The sequence below is a fragment of the Ctenocephalides felis genome, unplaced genomic scaffold (genome assembly GCF_003426905.1).
Source record: "Ctenocephalides felis isolate EL2017-DRISC unplaced genomic scaffold, ASM342690v1 CF-g0.4_SCAFFOLD_01492, whole genome shotgun sequence".
NCBI classification, from domain to species: Eukaryota; Metazoa; Arthropoda; class Insecta; order Siphonaptera; family Pulicidae; genus Ctenocephalides; species Ctenocephalides felis.
This window is the reverse complement of record NW_020537646.1, coordinates 39,717,158-39,736,188: the sequence shown is the minus strand read 5'-3', so window position 1 is coordinate 39,736,188 and position 19,031 is coordinate 39,717,158. Positions and strand designations below refer to the sequence as shown.

Genomic DNA, 19,031 nt, shown 5'->3' with positions numbered 1-19,031 from the left:
CAATTTTTCTTTAAAAGAAAATAATATTCGTGGCAAAGTTTTATAAAATAATAAAAACATATTGAAAACAATCATTTTAAGGTGTTTAGTGTGTAATAAAAATACAGTTGTTGTGAAAGGACTTGGTTGTAGTTGTAGTTTTGAAAAAGTGGTTTAAAAACTGTAATATAAACACTCGAGGAATTTTCAAAATAATTATTTTTTACGTGATAAAATAACTTTGTTATATACAAATATGTGTTTTAGTATTTAAAATGTGGTTTTTAATATATTGAAAGAACGAATCAGTTTGCGAGTGAATCGTGTGCAATATTGAACAATAACAATACAACGTTTATATATATTGTTTTTCCAAGTTGTTTATTTTGATTTTATATACAAAGAACACATTATTATGAATTAGTGTTAATTTGGAATGCTACTTTGACGATTTTTCGCTATATGAACAGTTTCTGAGAAAGGTAAGTTTCACAATGTTCTTATTGTTTACTTTCTAAATGAGGTGTACTACTTGTCTTGCATGTCTTTATATGAAATTTTAATCTTTTGAATTGTATGCAACAATGTTATAGAATAATAATAATAATAATATTACATTAAATATTCATTTAAATATATAAATAACTGATCTTAACAATAAAAAAAATAATATTTATAATTTAATCTCGTGCGCGATAGTATTTTAAGTAACTCGAAGATTACTCCGAGACGATGAATATTGCTGATTTATATAAAAGCGAAAATAATAGTCAATGAATTAATGAAATTACCTGCATAGACGATGATCGTGAGTTGAAAAAAATTAGTATTATTATTTAGCAAAAAATACTACAAAAAATTATCAGGTCTGCCAAAAAATATTTAAAAAAATTAAGCGAGAAATCTCCTACTCGAAGATTGAAAAAAAATGGCCATACGACCTTAAATGAAATGTCAAAAAATAAAAAAGAGATATCTCATAGGAGATAATTTCTTTAAATGCATTTACACACAGCATATTGTCTTAAAAAATTATGTTATTTTGATCGGCAATAAATCTATGCAAATAAAAAAAGTATTATTTAAAGTCAACCTTTTTCTTAATTATATATTATATACTTGGTAATGAATAGTTTAATTATTGTTAAATCTATAAACATATGTAAATATATATGTGTTATATCTCATACCTATAGAAAGTATTTTTGTCTTATATTTTCTCTAAACGCTTTTATGAAACTTGAATTTTTGGTGAGAATAATTTATGGTAGTTTAACCACGTGACACCAAAATTTTTGTAAATCATAACGCACATGTTCTCAAATTTTAAAAAAAAGTATAGGTATATATTTTTTTTTTATAAATCACAATCTATCTATATAGAAAGACATTGAGTAATTAATTTGACAAATAACATAGAATTTTAAAAGAAAAATCCAATGGTTCACCTTTTATTAATGTACTAAATTATATCTTAATTAAATTTTGATAATAATTAATTTTAGTCTTGCATATTTCAATTATTTTGTTACATAATTCTAAACATAAAATTTAAGCCTTCTTTTCTAACAAAAAAGTAGTGAAATATTACTACATATTATTTTCCCTTCAGTCTTGTAGGCGTATTCCTAAGTGGATATATTCGTTTTTACCTGTTGAATCTGTTGCACCTGTGTTTTTACATGTGTGTTTGTGAACACACACAAAGAACATTATGTATTTTTTATTCCTGTTAAGTGCAATCTGTGCGCTCGGCTATTTTCTATGTGTGCTCAGCAGGGATTCTCAAAATTCAATGCAAATCTTGAAAGTGCTTTGAGTACCATTCTTTTAGAAAAATTTAAGAGTGACTCAAGTGAAATATAAGTGTGTACTCAATGTTGTTATGAAAATTCATTTATAAATTAAAATAAATTAATCATCATTTTATAGAATTGGTTCCTTGTTAACATTATTCTGCAGTAACAATTTAAAAAAAATAACAAAAAGCAAAAATTAACATCTACCTTTGAAAAAATGCAAAATATTTGTCAGTAACATCACTGTCCTTCTTTAAATATAATTATTGATAATTTATTTCCTTTAAATCTTTCGAAAATGACTCTAGTTTAAAGCCATCCGAGAGTAATTTGAACATAGCAAAAATGATTGTCTTTATCAGCTAATTAAATCTTAATAAAACCTTCTTTGGTGATTGAAGTTTGACTATTTAAGGAATATTTATGACTAAATACTTTTTAGATATATTCATCAGTGCATTTTTCTAAAATCGTTGCAGTTGAAAAACCTTGCTATTGTATTTTCCAAAATGTATTGACTTTAAATAACTTTGATATTATGAACATGTTTGCAATTGAAAACTGTCCTTTTTGGTCATTACTGAAGGAAAAATTATCACCATGGTTAGATATAGACACACATTGGATTGTCATCCAATAAAAATATATTAAAAATCGAATAGGAATTGGATTATCTTTTAATAGGCTATCATTAGCGATTATAACAACAGCTTATATAATGCCGAATTTTGACTTCTATTCTAACAAAAACAATCTTTAATGTAATTACAATTATGCAAACATTTACCACTTGATGCTTTACGTTTTTGCAACCAAAACGAATTTCTGTTACAATATTTCACAAACGCTTCAAATTCGTGCAAATCACATTTTTTAATAGTCTAAATTTTATCAGATTATTTATACGGTGTAACTTCATTAGATAAATTTGGTTTTAACATAATTAAATTAAACTTAATTCTATCTAAATAAATACTTTATCATTATGATTTATGTAAAATTAATCTTTAAATTTTGAAAGGTTCTTCAGTTACATCATTGTTTTGATGAAAAAAAGAAATCTGATTGTTTAGACTATTTTGATGGTATTAACTATTTATATACGTGAAGTTTTGTTATTAATTAATAAAGAAGATTTAAAAATATTTTATAAAAACGGGCGGTAAGCATCTGTGATTCCAATCACAATGTCTCGGATTGAATTCTACATTTTGGACTTTCTGATATCAAGTAGTAGTGACATTTATTTTTACTAATTATTATACCCTATATATGTATGTTTTCGTGTTCCAACACACTTAGAAAAGGACAACCATTGAGTTGCTTTCCTGTAAACAAATATGATCATTATCTAACTAGTGAACTGTGATTAACAAGTATAATCGTCATGGAGCAGATGCTGATTTTTCTTTATTGTCTAGTATACTTGTCATACATATTAAACTTTGACTATTACTTATTTTATTTAGATAACAATTTCTGAAAAAAAAACATTTTCAAATTTCAAAGTACTAAAATTTTATGTATTGATGAGTATACTCGTTATGTGTTTAAATTATTGATCTTATTGATCATTATATATCTATATACTATATAGATTGCAAATATTAAAAAAAAACATCTCAAATTGCAAGATATATTATTTAGAATATTTTGAAGCTATGGAACAATAAAATAAACCAACATAAAAACACTATTTTTGGTTTTTGAAATAATAGGAAATCTTATGATCAGTGCTGGATTTACAGTAGGTGCAGTCTGGGCTAGTGCCCAGGGCGGCAAATTTTCTGGGGCGACAAAATTTGGAAAGTGAGAAAAAAAATCTATTCAATATAATTAACTAATTCTTCTTAATATTTTGTATTTCAAAAAATATAATTAATAAAACATAATACGATTGTAATTTTGATTTTTCGACGTTTTAAGCCATTCTGAATCGAACGACACCAAAATGTATGAAAAGTATGTACATGTTTATGTATTATTGACCTTTCTTCGACGTTTTCTCAAAAACTCTCAAAAAACGGACCGATGTAAAAAATTTAAAAGTTATTCAATGTAATTATCGTTTCTTATTATATCTTACTGTAATAATTTAAATGTGCCCTTAAAAATTAAAATCTTAATTTCGGTTAATCAAGTCAATTATTAAAAGTTTCGGGAAGTTCATGCAACTTGCCTTAAGGCAAAATGTCACTTTCAGTAAGTTTGTTATATTATTATAGTATGTAATGCGTAATAAATTTTCTGCAAACTTTTAGATAATTATTTTAATTTTACAAATATGAGACATAAAAACTATTTAAGTGAAATTTCAAGGATTGGGGCGGCATTTTCGTCAGTGCCCCAGGGCGCCAAATATCTGAATCCGGCCCTGGTTGTGATTTAATTCAATTTGTCAATTAATTACATGTATAATAAATCATAAAAAATGATTTGAATCATTTCATGAATTCCACGCTTCTTCGTATTACATTTGAGAAGTTATGGTTTCCATAATGTTTTGAGGTTTTCGTGTTTAGTATAATCTCCTGCACACTATCATGGTGGATGCATAAAAGTTTCCAATGTTGGTGTGTTAATATTTAATTTATCCCGTACGATGTGATTTACTGCCAGAATTGTGAAGAAATGTTTGTTATATGGCGATTTTAATGACTTCTTGAAATAAATTTATAGGAAAATATAGATTTTTATTAGTTAACATTGACCAGGTTATCACGGTGTAGATGTGTATAATTTTGAAGTTTTTATGGAATAATAAAACAATTGGATAGAAATTATGACTTTATTAAAGCTAAGTAAACATTATTTATTGTTGATTAATACATTTTTCATATGCAATTGCGTTGATACAATTTATTATAAATAATATTCATTAATTGAATATAAAAAAATCTGTTCAGTGAAGAATTAATAGACATATTAATATTCAATTACATTTACTCCGTGTAAATGATTTCTAAATGGTGCTGTATATTATATCATAATTAATTACACTTAATTTGTTCCATAATATCAATAAAAAAACTAGTGATTTATCGCCTTGGACGTAAAATTGAGTTTAAAATAAAAAACGAAACCGTTACGTATCTGTTTTTTCTATGAGAATATTGTTCAGTATTATATTGCCAAATTAATAGAAATGTATTTTTAAATTATATTTGTAGGATGTAAACTGATGATTTTTTATCGATTTTATGCGACATTTTGTCAATCATTATTTCATGGGACAGTAAATTTTTCTAATAATTTTTATTATCAAGTTTTGTAGTTAACTTAATTTTAGAATGAATAGAACATCATTTTTGATCAATTCGACAGAGATATATGAGAAAGGTAAAATAAATAGCAATATATAATAAATAGCATTATCAAAACGTTAATCGTTTTATTTAAATATTTTAATTTTGATTTGTATTTTATTTAAAAAAAGCTACGGCTACAAGTTACATATGATGTTCGGACGTATTTTCATTTTATTACATTGGCCATGAAGGTGACAATCTTCATGGCATTGAGATTTTACACGGGATGGTTGCTACCCCTGGTAGAGGAGGTAGCCGATAGTTGTTGGGACTAATTGTACACTTCTAAAAGTAAAGTCTGCGAAATAACATGTTTAATAAATAATAAATAAATATATCTTCTTTCATTATAACTTAGTGACAAATCAGTGATAAGAACTGAAACAAATACAAATCAAATCAGTGTTTAATACAAAACACAGCTACAAGAGTTAAATTATAACCCAACAATCTGAGCTATTGACTAGTTGCCACAGAACTTTTTTTCCATTTTTCCATTAACTTACTTAAATAAATTAAATTAATCTGTTAATTTTATTGCTTAATTTAACATTTTAATAATATTTTAACAATAATATAATTTTATCTTGTGTAATTTATATTATATATTTAAATGTAAAAATACGCTGTCGTATTTTCTTGTAGATTGGCGATTATTGTCAAGAAGCCGTTTCACAATGTGTCTTTCAAATTTTTTAGGTTTTGAGGACTGTTAAGTGAGCTCTAGATGTTTTGTTGCTAGACTTCTTTGGCACTAAAATTTCTATATTTTATTATCAAAAAGCATAGAAACTTCAAGTAGAAAAACTCTTCTTGGACGAGAACCTTAGGTTTACTCTTCTTGGACTTTGATGAAACATCGCATGGTGATAAGAGTTGTTAGTCAAGCCAAACACCTTAAAATATTTTAGGTCCCTGAGAAGTTGTTTAATTTTAATTATAGTTGTCAAATATCTCCCTTCCGCCTTTTTGTATTATAAACCAAGAGCAAAAAAGCGAAAGGGAGATATTTGACAACCTAATATTATAAGGGGTTCGGTTTGACTATCAACCTTATCACCATGCAAAGTTTCATCAAACTCCCAGAAGAGTTAAATATTTTGTTTAAATAATTATTAACTTCCTGTTGGGCAAGTTATACTAATCGCAAAAAAATCGAAAATGAAAATTTTTATATATCTTTACGTTTCAGAGGTTTCTGAATATTTTGGCATACCTTAAAAAAAATGGATGTACGTGTATGTGTGTGTATGTGTGTGGGTGTATGTGCGTGTGTGTGTGTTCGGATACAAATTTTCGTCGACGATTTCGGGAACACGGATGAAGCGATTTGAATAATTCAAAAAACATTCGATATGTATTGATAAGGAGACGTGCTGATTAGCTTTTGGCGAAACCAAAAAAGAGCCTAAAATTGTAATTCAGGTTTTGAGAAAACGGATCATCCGATTAAATTTATTCAAAAATACTGTGCTTGAGTAGACGGTGTGCAAAATATGTTTTTACAGAAAATTTTGAAATTTTAAAAATTTAAAAAGAAAACAAAATTTTCAAAAAAAAATCAGTTAAATTCAAATTTTCGAAATTTTTCATCATTTTCAAAAAAAGTAAATTTTTAAAAATTTAAAAAGATATCAAATTTAAGAAAAAACGATTTCTTACAAAAATTTAATAATATTTCGAAATTTTCAAAAAAAAAACAATATTTTAAAAAAATTTCAAATTCTCAAAAAAAAAATCAAATTTAAAAAAAATCCAAAAGATTTCAAACTTTAAATTTCTAAATTTTGAAAGAAATCTAAATTATCAAAAGAAATCTAAATTATCAAAAGAAAACAAATTTTTAAAAAAAGAACAAATTTCTTTTAAACATACTACACAAAGTTATCTGTAGAATACGTCGTCGCCTAATTTATAAAAGACTTATAAGTTTACAGTATGTATTTATAATAAATAATCTATTTGAAATTATTCAAAACGATGATTGATTTTTGTCATTTCTCGAATGTTTACGGTACTCGAATTACGGTACGGGAAGTTTCAGCAATTTGCCTTAAGGCACGATGCCATCCACCACTAGTTTGATTAATATTTGGCAATGTAGTGTTTGTATCATTTTTCCATTAGTGAAGTTTCTTGTATCGAAACTATAGTTTGACTACGTACATCTATTCATGTATTCTAGTTTTATTTGTCGTGTGACACTGACAAGACGCTAGTCTGACTTCCCGATAAAACTGAAGCACGCCAAAGTCATGTAAAAAATCTACGTACGGTATAAATTGAAGATAGAAATGCAAATGATATGGCAAAAAACATTCCATCGGAAATCGATAGGTATATGTGAGATGTGAGAAGAATGGCGAGGCGTACCGTTACAAAATTGTCGACCTCCGGGCGAAATTCAAATTTTAGTGTTGTAAAGTTAAATATGTCACGTATGTGAAGAATACGTTAGTGCTTGTAGGAAATTTGGAAAAGAAGAATTGGTTTTTGACTTTCTGAAAGTTTGACAATGAATAAAATAAGAAAAATCAAACTATCAAACTAGTGGTGCATGGCATTGTGCCTTAAGGCAAACTGCTGGAACTTTCCGTACCGAAACCTAAATTATTAAAAAAAAACTTTGCAAAACTTCAAAAAAATTGATTTTTGAGAAATTTATATTTTTTAAAAAAATATGATTTTCGAAAAATTAGATTTTTCTTTATGTTTCGATTTTTTTTGTATTTTGATTAATTTTGAACATTTTTTTTAAGCAACCGCGCTGTATGGCAAATTTAGGGTCGAAATATCAAAGCGCGTAAGCTCCGCGTAGTTAACAAATCAGACGCTTTGTCCTCTCGAAAACTGAATTATCATTTTTGGCACTTTTTGTTCACTATCTTCGGAATGGCTGTACCTGCTTTTACCAAAAACTAATCAGCACGTCTCCTTATCAATACGAATCGAATGTTTTTTAAATTATTCAAATCGGTTGATCCGTGCTCTTGAAATCGTCGACAAAAATTGTATCCGCACATACATACGAGCACCACACACCCACTCACAAGCGCACACACACCTTTTTTTCTAAGTTACGCCAAAATGTTCAGATACATTTGAAACGTAAAGATACATAAACATTTTCATTTTTATCTACGGGAATTTAATTACCCTATGGGAAGTTAAATATATATATTTGAGGGATGGAGAGTTCCTTAGTTAATTATTTGCCAGCGACTACTTTAAATTTCAAAAACATTGTACTAATGACGAAATAATAATGGTGATGATTGTAATTCAACTAATTATAAGGGAAATATAAAATATATGTATTTATAAAATATATTCTAATGTAATAGATTAATTGAAATAATAGTGGAGGAAAAATAATAGCTTTAAAATATAATTCAAAATTAAATTATTTTGCAATCATTATTAAACAAAGTCATTTTATAAGATTGAATATTGAAAATAAAACATAAAATTATATATAGAAGCTAGAGGAGGAAAAAAGTTATGCTACCCCAACTATAGGACACTTTTTACGACACCAAGTGCAAATGGATTTTTTTCCAAATTTCAGAACGCGTGGTTATATTTTTGTAATAATCAACACTATTAGGGAAATTCTAATAATAAAAATATATCAAATATAGTAAAGTCAATCAGTTCTGAAAAAAATGGAAATAACTTAATCATTATTTATAAGAAATTATTCAATAAGTAAATATTGTGAATTTTATATCGAAAGGAAAAAACTGAGCTGTTTTTTCCAACACGCCAATGTAGTATACAAAGTCCCTTTTCGGCGGACTATTGTAAATTCATTAAATTTACTAAATGTCCTTTACTGGACAGTTGTAAATAAAAGAGTTAATAAAAAAAATCTTTGAGTTGCCTTCTAAATTAAGCCACTAAGTTAAGAAACTTCATCATAACAGTTCATAGGACTCTTACGTTCAAATTGCTATATAATTATATTAATAGCAAAAACAGAATGGGGGTTTCATAGCGCCATGGTAGGATTTAGGGCTACTTGATATCAAGCTGTATTCATTTTTATTTAAAAATGTAGTTGATGATATGTTTCCATAAAAAAGCTCTTTCCGGCCGTGCTGAAATTCATATAAGTTAGCATTTATATCCACAATTTAAATTTAAAACATTCTAATAAAATAGTATAAGTATATAAAGAACATATATAAAGGTATAGACATTTGAATTTAAAACATTCTAATAAAATAATATAAGTATATAAAGAACATATATAAAGGTATAGACATTTGAATTTAAAACATTCTAATAAAATAATATAAGTATATAAAGAACATATATAAAGGTATAGACATTTGAATTTAAAACATTCTAATAAAATAATATAAGTATATAAAGAACATATATAAAGGTATAGACATTTGAATTTAAAACATTCTAATAAAATAATATAAGTATATAAAGAACATATATAAATGTATAAACATTTGAATGTTGCAATAACTATTAAGTAGTATTAAATAAATATATTCTTTGTACATTTTTAATGAGTTTTGTTAATGTATTTATAAAAATTGTAATGGTGGGCTAAATAATCGACTGGTTAAAAGCCTTAAATAAATAAATATAAAAATAAAAATAAAGAACATCAATTGGCAAGGCAAACTTCAAAAAGTGACGTTGACCATCAAACGTATACAATAATTTCTAATAAACAATATTTTAAGCAAATAATCAAGTAAATAGTATTCTTTATTACTAAATTTTAACTTTAATATAATTAATAAATACTATCTTTGATAAAAAATTTACTAAGTTTCTTATAAGAGTATGGTTGTCTTCAATTTCCTTCAACAAGGATTATTCGTATTCCTAAATACGTTGAAAACATTGTATACTGTAAATGTAATTTATAAACTTGACGCGTTTCCATTGTATTTCGAAATGCTAATATAATCGATGAATAATTTATTATACTAATAGGCTAAGAATTTTAATTTTTAATTTGAAGATGATAGATTCCATGTTTTATTTAATATATGCTAAACCATTAATTATCTCTATGAACATCATTTATGATTTTTAATAATATTTTATGCAAATTTGTAAATAAATTTGTCAAAACTGAATATAATTAGAAATAGAAAAGAACTATTTTTCAGGTTTTTAGTTCAAATATGAAAGTTCATACTTTTCATATAGTATTTTGTATGTATAATTTACATTTGATTTTGATAATATTTTTTAATTATGTAAGTTCAAAGTTTTTCCAAATTTTACTCATAATTATCAAATTACAATTGGGTCATATTAATCACTTTCACAATTGGCGCAATTTTATTGAAGAACAGTTTTTGAATTGAACATGCAAATAGCTCTTGAATAATTTTTATCTTTATATAAATTATGTATATAAAGATAAAGAAGAAGAGATATTTTAAATGTTGAAAGATCAGCGAAAAATTATTTTAAAAAAACTGGAATATATACTATAAGAAGTCAAAAACTAAAAACATAAAATTATATTGTTTGTGCGCATAAAATCCCCAATGATTGATCCTAATTATTTTCTCGGATTCTTTCATTTAATCTTATTTTGAAACAGATGTTTAAAATATGTATAATCTTCATAAAAAATATAGAAAAATGATTGGTCTTATTAGTATTTATCTACTTTGTCATAGTATCAATTACTTAATTTCTTTCTGTGTGTAACTATTACAAAGTTAAATAAAAAAAATCCGGGCGTTTATTAAAGGCTTAACAAAAGAAAATATATGCCCAATAAATACCTATCAGAACGAATTAATATTATTGATGTTATATTACTAAAACGCAAATTAAATAAATAAAACTGCAAATCATTTATATTTTTGGTTGAATGTTTGGAAATACTAGTTGATAAAACTAACGTTAAAATATCTTAAAAATTTAATAGCAATCTTAAGCAAAAGTAATTTTTACTTAACGTAAATTTTTACGTATATAATTAGTTTGCATTTTAGAAAAGTATTGATTCAATTAGCCATTAGAAATAAATGTTTGAAAAAAAAATATGAGCTCAAGTTTCAAATTAAAAGCAGCATTAATTAGCTCCATTTAATTAGAATTTCAAATTTACAATTATTTAAAATTGGATCAAATTAGATCAAGTTTTCTGTTTTAACGACGTCGACGCAAAAAATGGTTTGAACTGACTATAAATTATATATTTAATTTGCCTGCGTCAAAATTTATGAGTAACCTGTTTTCGATTTTTAGTTTTGTAACACGTGCTTAGGTTGTTTAAAATTTATTACCAATAAAATTGAATGCCTTATATATGATATATAAAACACACATGATTATAGGTTTTATAAAAAAATAATTCAATAAATTCTATATTTGTTAAAGCAGTCATAAAAATATCTTTTATTTAGTTGAAACTGTAAATTGTGCGACAGGTCTTAATTGCAAAATGTGGAATGATCGGAAATTTTTGGTACTAATTTTGTATTTTTAGGAATATATAAAAGATTTCATTATTGTTTTTTAAGTCTATGCCACGAGTAGAAAGTACATTTTTTATATTTATGTAAAATCTGTTTCCTCACTGTAAGAAATGACCGAAGTTGTCAGTGTTGGTCTAAGAAAAATAATAACAATATTTATTAGAATCACTGATTCTAATATCTAATATTAGAATCTATTCTAACATTAGAATCACTGATTCTGATTCTGAATCAGCGTTTTGTTAGAGATAATCTTATAACAACAAATTACATCGGTGGTATTTTGTCAAAATTTTGCAGTAAGTTCAATTAGCAATAACTATTCATTTAATTGAAAATAAAAATTAATGCCGCAATTTATAGTTGATTGCTTTCCACTAACTAGAAAATTAGTGGATTTTTGGGATCAGACTAACTAACTTATTGAGGAGAGAGTTATGAAATTTGAGTATCATCACTTTAAAAAGTAGGTCTTTCAAGAAATTTGAAAAGATTCTGTCGATTGATTTATAATTATTGAAGTAATATCATTATTAATAGAGAATTTGATACCTAATAAACTACAAAAGTTAATATTATTCTATAAAATCCTATGTTTTGTCCAATTTCTTTACCAGCAGAGAACTATAGAAGAAGTTCTGAAAGAAAATTGTAATGTGGTATAATAATAGCGATTTATGAAAAATAATCGATTCTGAATGAAAATTAAATTTGCATCTTATAATTATTAAGAGGAATAACACACTTTAGCTTCATATTAGTAATTTTTTTATGTCAAATTTCCACTTGAGGTTATAGATCTCAAATATAGCCTCATGTAAAAATCGCTTCTCGTGGGTATAGCTGCATATATACAATAAAAATGTCAACAAATACTTCGAGTATAGTTAATTAGTCATAATTGGATTGGACAACTACTGGGTTGCCATCCATTCAAAAAATCCATATAATAAAGTAAAAACCAATTACTGAATGTCCTAAGCGTGACAGATTGTAATTAAAAATCTATAAAAAAATAGTAATTTTGGAACAGTCGTATACTTTGTTGTGCTACTACTTTTTAACTCCGTGGCCTTTCAGAGAGCTCATCGGTCGACCTATTTGTTGAAATAGTTTTATTACTAGAATTTATCTAATATTCGCGGTATATTTTTCATTTGATGAACTATGGAATGACTATTTTCACTTGTATACATATTTTAGATCAAGTGAAACTGATATCACTGCTTGATATTAGGCTCTCAGAGATGGTCATCGAACATGAAACCTTTGGTTGCCAAGGATCAAAGCCCTCACTATTGAAGCCTAGTTTTATATTAATTCATTAGAATATCCTAATAATATGTGTATTAAACTCCAAAAAACTATTGGGTTGATTCTTCAATATGTCATTATTAATACAATGTTTTTTCACGAATGATCATGTTTTCCAAAGGTGCCAGAGTGGAGAGTTGTAAATCTATATCTAAATGAAAAAAAAAATCCGTTGATTTTTAAGTGATTACATACAATTGAAACACTTGAAGTATTTCATGAACTGATAATAATGAAAAAGTGACCTTAAATTCATTATTTATGCCTGCTGTGAACGCAAAATAAAAAAATGCCAAACATTTCTTCGAACGCTCACGCGTACAGAATTGAAATTGTGATTTGCGCAACCGGGTTCCTGTGAATACAAATAACCTTTTTTGATTGCGTTGATAATGTTTCTTCTATGTTGTACACACAACGCGATGTTATGCACTTGTATTATTTATACTACGTGATCGTTTTTATACTTATGTTATTTAAACTTTTCTACATAACGAAAATCCATGTAAATCAATGCTTCTCGAAAGGAATGGAAAGTGGAGTATTACGTATGCTAATTATTTAGCTGACTTACTAATACTGAATTACTTAATGTAACTGAAAATTGTTTGAAAAAAAGAGATTGTAATTCAAATTTTCTTGAATATACAGTAGAATTTTGCTAATCCGACACTTCGTGTGACCGACACCTCTTATAATCCGACACCCCTAGCGATCGAAACAACAATTTTTTGGAGATTAGTTGGAAATTTTTCCACTATTTAATAATATTATGACTTTTTCACTATAAACTAGTAATTCGGGCATTTCACTAATCCGACACCCTCTGGTTTTATAATAGTGTCGAATTAGCGAGATTATACTGCAAATGCATTCTACTAAAATATGTTTTTTTCTTAATATAAAGTGTTTAAACAATTACGAACAAACACTTTCAATTAAGCGATACGCAATTCATAACAGTATTTGACAACATTTATAAAACTTTAAATGACCATACGATTTATTGTTATGGGGATGAATGCTCTAATTAGTTGTTCTAATAGTTTTTTAGTATGTTTAGTATGTTGTTCCAATAGTTTTTTAGTATGTTATATAAGAAAGATTAAAGGAAAATCTATATCAGAAAGAGCTAAGAAAATTCATATCTAATACAGACCCAAAATTTTTCTAAAGTTATTAAAATAATGGATAAAAATTTGTCTTTGTCTTAGAAGAGTATCAATAACTTCTCGTAGAGTAAGTTATAGTAGGTAATCGCAAAAAAATTAAAAACAAAATAAAATTATGCTTATTTTACGTTTCAAATGTTTCTAACATACTTTAGAAAAAATGGATGTATGTGTATGTGTTTGTGTATCTTTGGATACAATTTTTCGTCCAAGAATTCGGGCGCAGGATCAACCGATTTGAATGATTCAAAAAACATTTGATTACTATTGCTGGGAAGACATTCTGATTAGTTTTTAGCAAAGGCAGGTCTAGCCGTTTTGAGGACAAGCGCAAAAAGTGCAGAAAATGGCCATTCAGGTTTTGAGAGAATGGAGCATCCGATTTGAATGATTCAAAAAGCTTTTCACTTGTATTGACGGAATGAAAAATTGATTAAATTTTTGGGAAGGCAGGTATACCGCTTTCGGAGACCTAGAAAAAAAAAGTTAAAAATGTTGACAAAAATGATCATCAGGCATATGCATATCAAATTATCAGATATTTTATGGCAGTTTTAATAATAGGTACAAATTTTCTTTATATTTCTATGGGTTCTATATCAAGATTTATAATGTTTAAACATTAGATGGCGACACAGCGCTCACGCGCTTCGATATTTTATCCCTAAAACAGTTACGTAGCGTGATCGCTGAAAAAAAAATCAGTGAAATTCAAAATTCTACGGTACGGAAAGTTCCAGCAATTCTTAAGTCAGTCTTAAGTCATGCACCGCTAATTTGATTATTATTATGATATATTAGGTTGGTTGGTTAAACCGATTCACCCTGATTTCAATTTGCTATTTTTTTTATTGATATCTATTCTATAAGATGATCTTTGTTTTTTTCGTGTTTTGCTAATTGTTTTTGTGGTAAATGTAGATAAAACAGTAATGTTAAATAATTATATAATCTCAACCGAAATTCAAGCAAAATAATAAACAACAAATCAAACTATTCTCAAATTATTATTTGTCTACATATACTTTGAGAAACATTGAATTGTATCCGAGAGTTCGCGCCGGTTTTACAAACATACAACTCATAAAAACTTATTTTCATGAGACGTCTTGGCATACAATAGAGAATAGAATTAAATAACTTTTGTAGGCCTTTGGCATTAAGTACGAATTGATATTCAATACAAAATGTCGAATGAAATGTCCTCATGTCTAGTGCTAATCTAAAAAATACTTGAAACGAAGCTGTGACTGTTTCTGAATACACATTAAATCATTAAGGTACAAGACACGAGATATTAACTACAATAATAAAATAGAGTTATAATAATGAAATATTGATTTTTACTTTTATTTTATCGTTTTATTAATAAATTTAACAGCACCAATTGCAATGCAAGAAGACTTAAGCGTCTCGAATAACCACGGTCTTGATTTCTTTTGAAAACCCTAAATTATTAAAAATATTTCAAGGAAAAGATATGTTCAAACTGAGCATAGATGAATTGGTGTTACAAATATGTTAAAAATACTTATAAATTATGAGTTTCATTTTTCATATGTTCATGCATTGGTTATGATTAAAAGAGAGTCAAATCTCTCTAAAACATGAGATTATACACCGAAACATATAGTAACGTATATAGAGAAATTTTTCTATAAAGCTAATACAAAGAAACTGAAACTTAAAATAAAACTCCATTAAAATCATAGATGAACTAGTGGTGAATGGCATCGTGCTTTAAGGCAAATTGCTGGAACTTCCTGTACCGTAATGAATATTCGAGGAATGTTAAATATTTTCAAATAGATTATTATATTTACTGTAATTTTTATACATTTGCAGAAAACTAAATAAACAAAACTTAATCAATCGAATTTAAAATGAAAGACATTGTCTGATATTTATAAGAATTATATAAACTATATAAATGCAAAGTTAAAATTATTTATTTGAAGTACTAGTGAGCTTTAGAACTTTAGCTGTAAAAAATAATAAATATCGATTTATTTTCGATATTCACAAAATTTTTTTGTGGAAATAATTTTTTTTCCAAAAGCAATCGTTTCGTCAACACAAGCAGAAAGTTTTTTGAATCATTCAAATCCGAAGCTCCGTTCTCTCAAAAACTTGATTTTTATTTTCTGCACTCTTTGCTCCGTATTTCCGAAACGACTGGACCCGCTTTTGCCAAAAACTAATCAACACATCTCCCTATTAATAGGAATCGAATGTTTTTTGAACGCTTGAAGTCGGTTGATCAGTGCGCCTGAAAACGTGAACGAAAAATTGTATCCATACATACATACACCCACACACATCCATTTTTTCTTAGGTATGCGGAAATGTTCAGAAACCTTCAAAACGTGAAAAAATGTAAAAATTTTCAATTTTGATTTTTGGACGATTATAATAACTTACCCTATGGGAAGTTAACAAATATAAACGCAATTCTTTAGTTGTATACAAGTTGAATACAAGATATAAATACAGGAGTTATAAAATTTATTTCTAAGTATGAATATGGAGTCGATAAAAATGAAATTGAAATGATAATGCCAAATAGTAACAAATGTACAATATCCATAAAAAGATGAATATCTTTTAAAAAAAGATGAATATCTTCTAATCAATGTTATAGAATGTTTTCAACATTTTCATTGCCATTAAATGTCTTTGGTCAATCAACTTTCAAATTTCAAGATCATATTGAATATTTAGTTGTTCGTGTTTATATAGCTATTATATATACATATACATACTCATGTTACGAAAACGAATGGTTGTAAAAGAATCAGATTTCGGGTCATTTTTCAGAGAAATGGGTCTATTGGTCTCTATCCGATGTCTTGATCCTTAATTTATTTAAAAGGCAATGAACATAAAGTAATTTGAAACAGATATTCTGCTCTATTACAGAACTCGCATTCTATTTATTACTAAAAATATGATTCTACAGTTATATAATCTTACGCAGAGTAGGCAGTTGGTTGTGACATAATCTTAATAACTGTAAAGCATATAAATATAATAAATATGAAAGATTTGTAATATAAAGAGCGCTGATCTTCACGAAGTTTATATGCAAGATTTATAAATTATTCATTACTTATTACAAAATAGTAGTAGTAATAATAAGTGGTTAGAATACTTTTTTATTATTAATCCGCCGTAATGTAAACGGTTAAGGACATGGGCTATTTCCGGGTTTGATTACAACTTCGGTCAAGCTCGATATCAAGCAGCATTATACCAAATTATTAGTTGACGTTAAAGATCCCAAATATAATCACAAGTGAAAATTGCATTTCGTGGGCATAGCTGAAATATTACTATTAGACAACCGTGTGATAGCTTTCTAATAGCGTTCAAAAATTAACATAGACCAATTAATAGCGTTCAAAAATTAATATTATAAACTATATCTCAGTTAGTTACGCAATCGGTGGATTGTCTTATAATAGTATTTACGAGTACTTAGAAAAATTCAGCGTTCCAAAATACCTCATAGAACATCTCAATAGTTCTGATTGCTGATAAATAAACTCTATCAGAAATATAATAATAATTAATATTGAAGTATGTAGTTAAAGAAATTAACATTTTCATTACTAATTCAGTTTTATTTAATTGAATTGCTTAAATTTAAAGTATTTCTTCAAATAGATTTTCTCTGCTTATTTAAATTGATTAATGCATTACCGCGTAACATCGAAACTATTATATCTCAATGTTAACATCGAAAATGTTACATCGCAAATATTATAAAATATAAAATGTAGTGGTTTCTGATTAGCCCATATTTTGATGGACACTAATATTTTTGTGGAGATTTTATGTGATAACGATTACCTTTTATTTATTGTATAAAGAATAATTATTATTATTTACCTAATCATCAGCCTCGAATTTATTTCTCAATTTACTCTTTATAAATTATTTTTGCACTATATGATATAGTGTGGAGCGGGGATTAAAGGTCCGCGGGCAAAAAGGTTCATTACCGATATGTTAAAATCAAGTAAATTTAGGAATTTCTTAACAACAATATTTGATAGTAGAGGGCAAAAGCCATCACCTTGATTCTTACCAAGATGCTATCTGCAAATAAACGGCAATGTTTGAAAATTCATAAGAAAACTTTTTTTTTTTAGTTTTTTTGGTTTTGAGCACTATTGGTTAGTTTACGATACCTTAATATAATTTTTAAGTTTACGGTATTTAATGGCTTTTTTAAGATATTTTACTTATATTTTTTTAGATTCAGTTTTTCAATATAACCTCTATAAAAGCTTCAAGCGTGGGTGGTTGAAAAAGGACCAAGGTGTAATTTTTGTAAAAAATGTGTACAAAGGCAATTTTACAAGAGATATTAATTATACTAACTTTGCTCTTGAATAATTCTGACAAAATATTAGATCATGATTATGTGCGGTGTCTATACAATTTATATTTCGCACAGATTAAATAATTTAGCTTTTTCTTGAAATTTCGTTAAAATTAGAAGTGAGATTTTGAATTTGTTTGCCCCCTGACCGTCCCATTTCATCCCGCCTATGGGGTAAAAAGCACCAGGTGTTACATTTTTGAAAAACGACAAAAAGCACATTTCTACAATGGTATAGCTGAGAGTTATACTGAACATAGTCGGATAGTTGTTTGTTTGATATGTGCAATGTGTTATTTGTTGTGCAATGTGTTATTTGTTGTGATATAATTGGTTTCTAATTTTTATAATATAATTGCTCTAAGTCAAATTGGACCTTTGTGTCCGCTCTACCCTATGCTTAACAAGGCCTTATAAATAATTCTAGATTAGTAAATAGTTTTTGTTGGAATGTAAATTAAAATAAAAGACCGTTTATTCTAGTTTTTTATAGTTAAGTTCACTAATATTCGAACTTATTCTGCTTTTGATTTGATACATTATTAGAAAACAGGCGAATACTGTTATAATTGTGATGATACCATTGTTTGATGCACCTTACC

The 19,031-nt window shown here is 26.8% G+C and overlaps 1 protein-coding gene across 1 annotated transcript in view; it reads left to right on the top strand.

Moving 5' to 3' along the window:
* The first annotated feature begins 364 nt into the window (after positions 1-364).
* LOC113371226 overlaps positions 365-19,031 on the top strand; it is a 35,151-nt gene continuing 16,484 nt past the window's right edge. The window contains exon 1 of the mRNA XM_026611864.1: positions 365-461. The gene's annotated coding sequence lies outside the window, so the exon portion shown is untranslated. The remainder of the gene's footprint in view (positions 462-19,031) is intronic.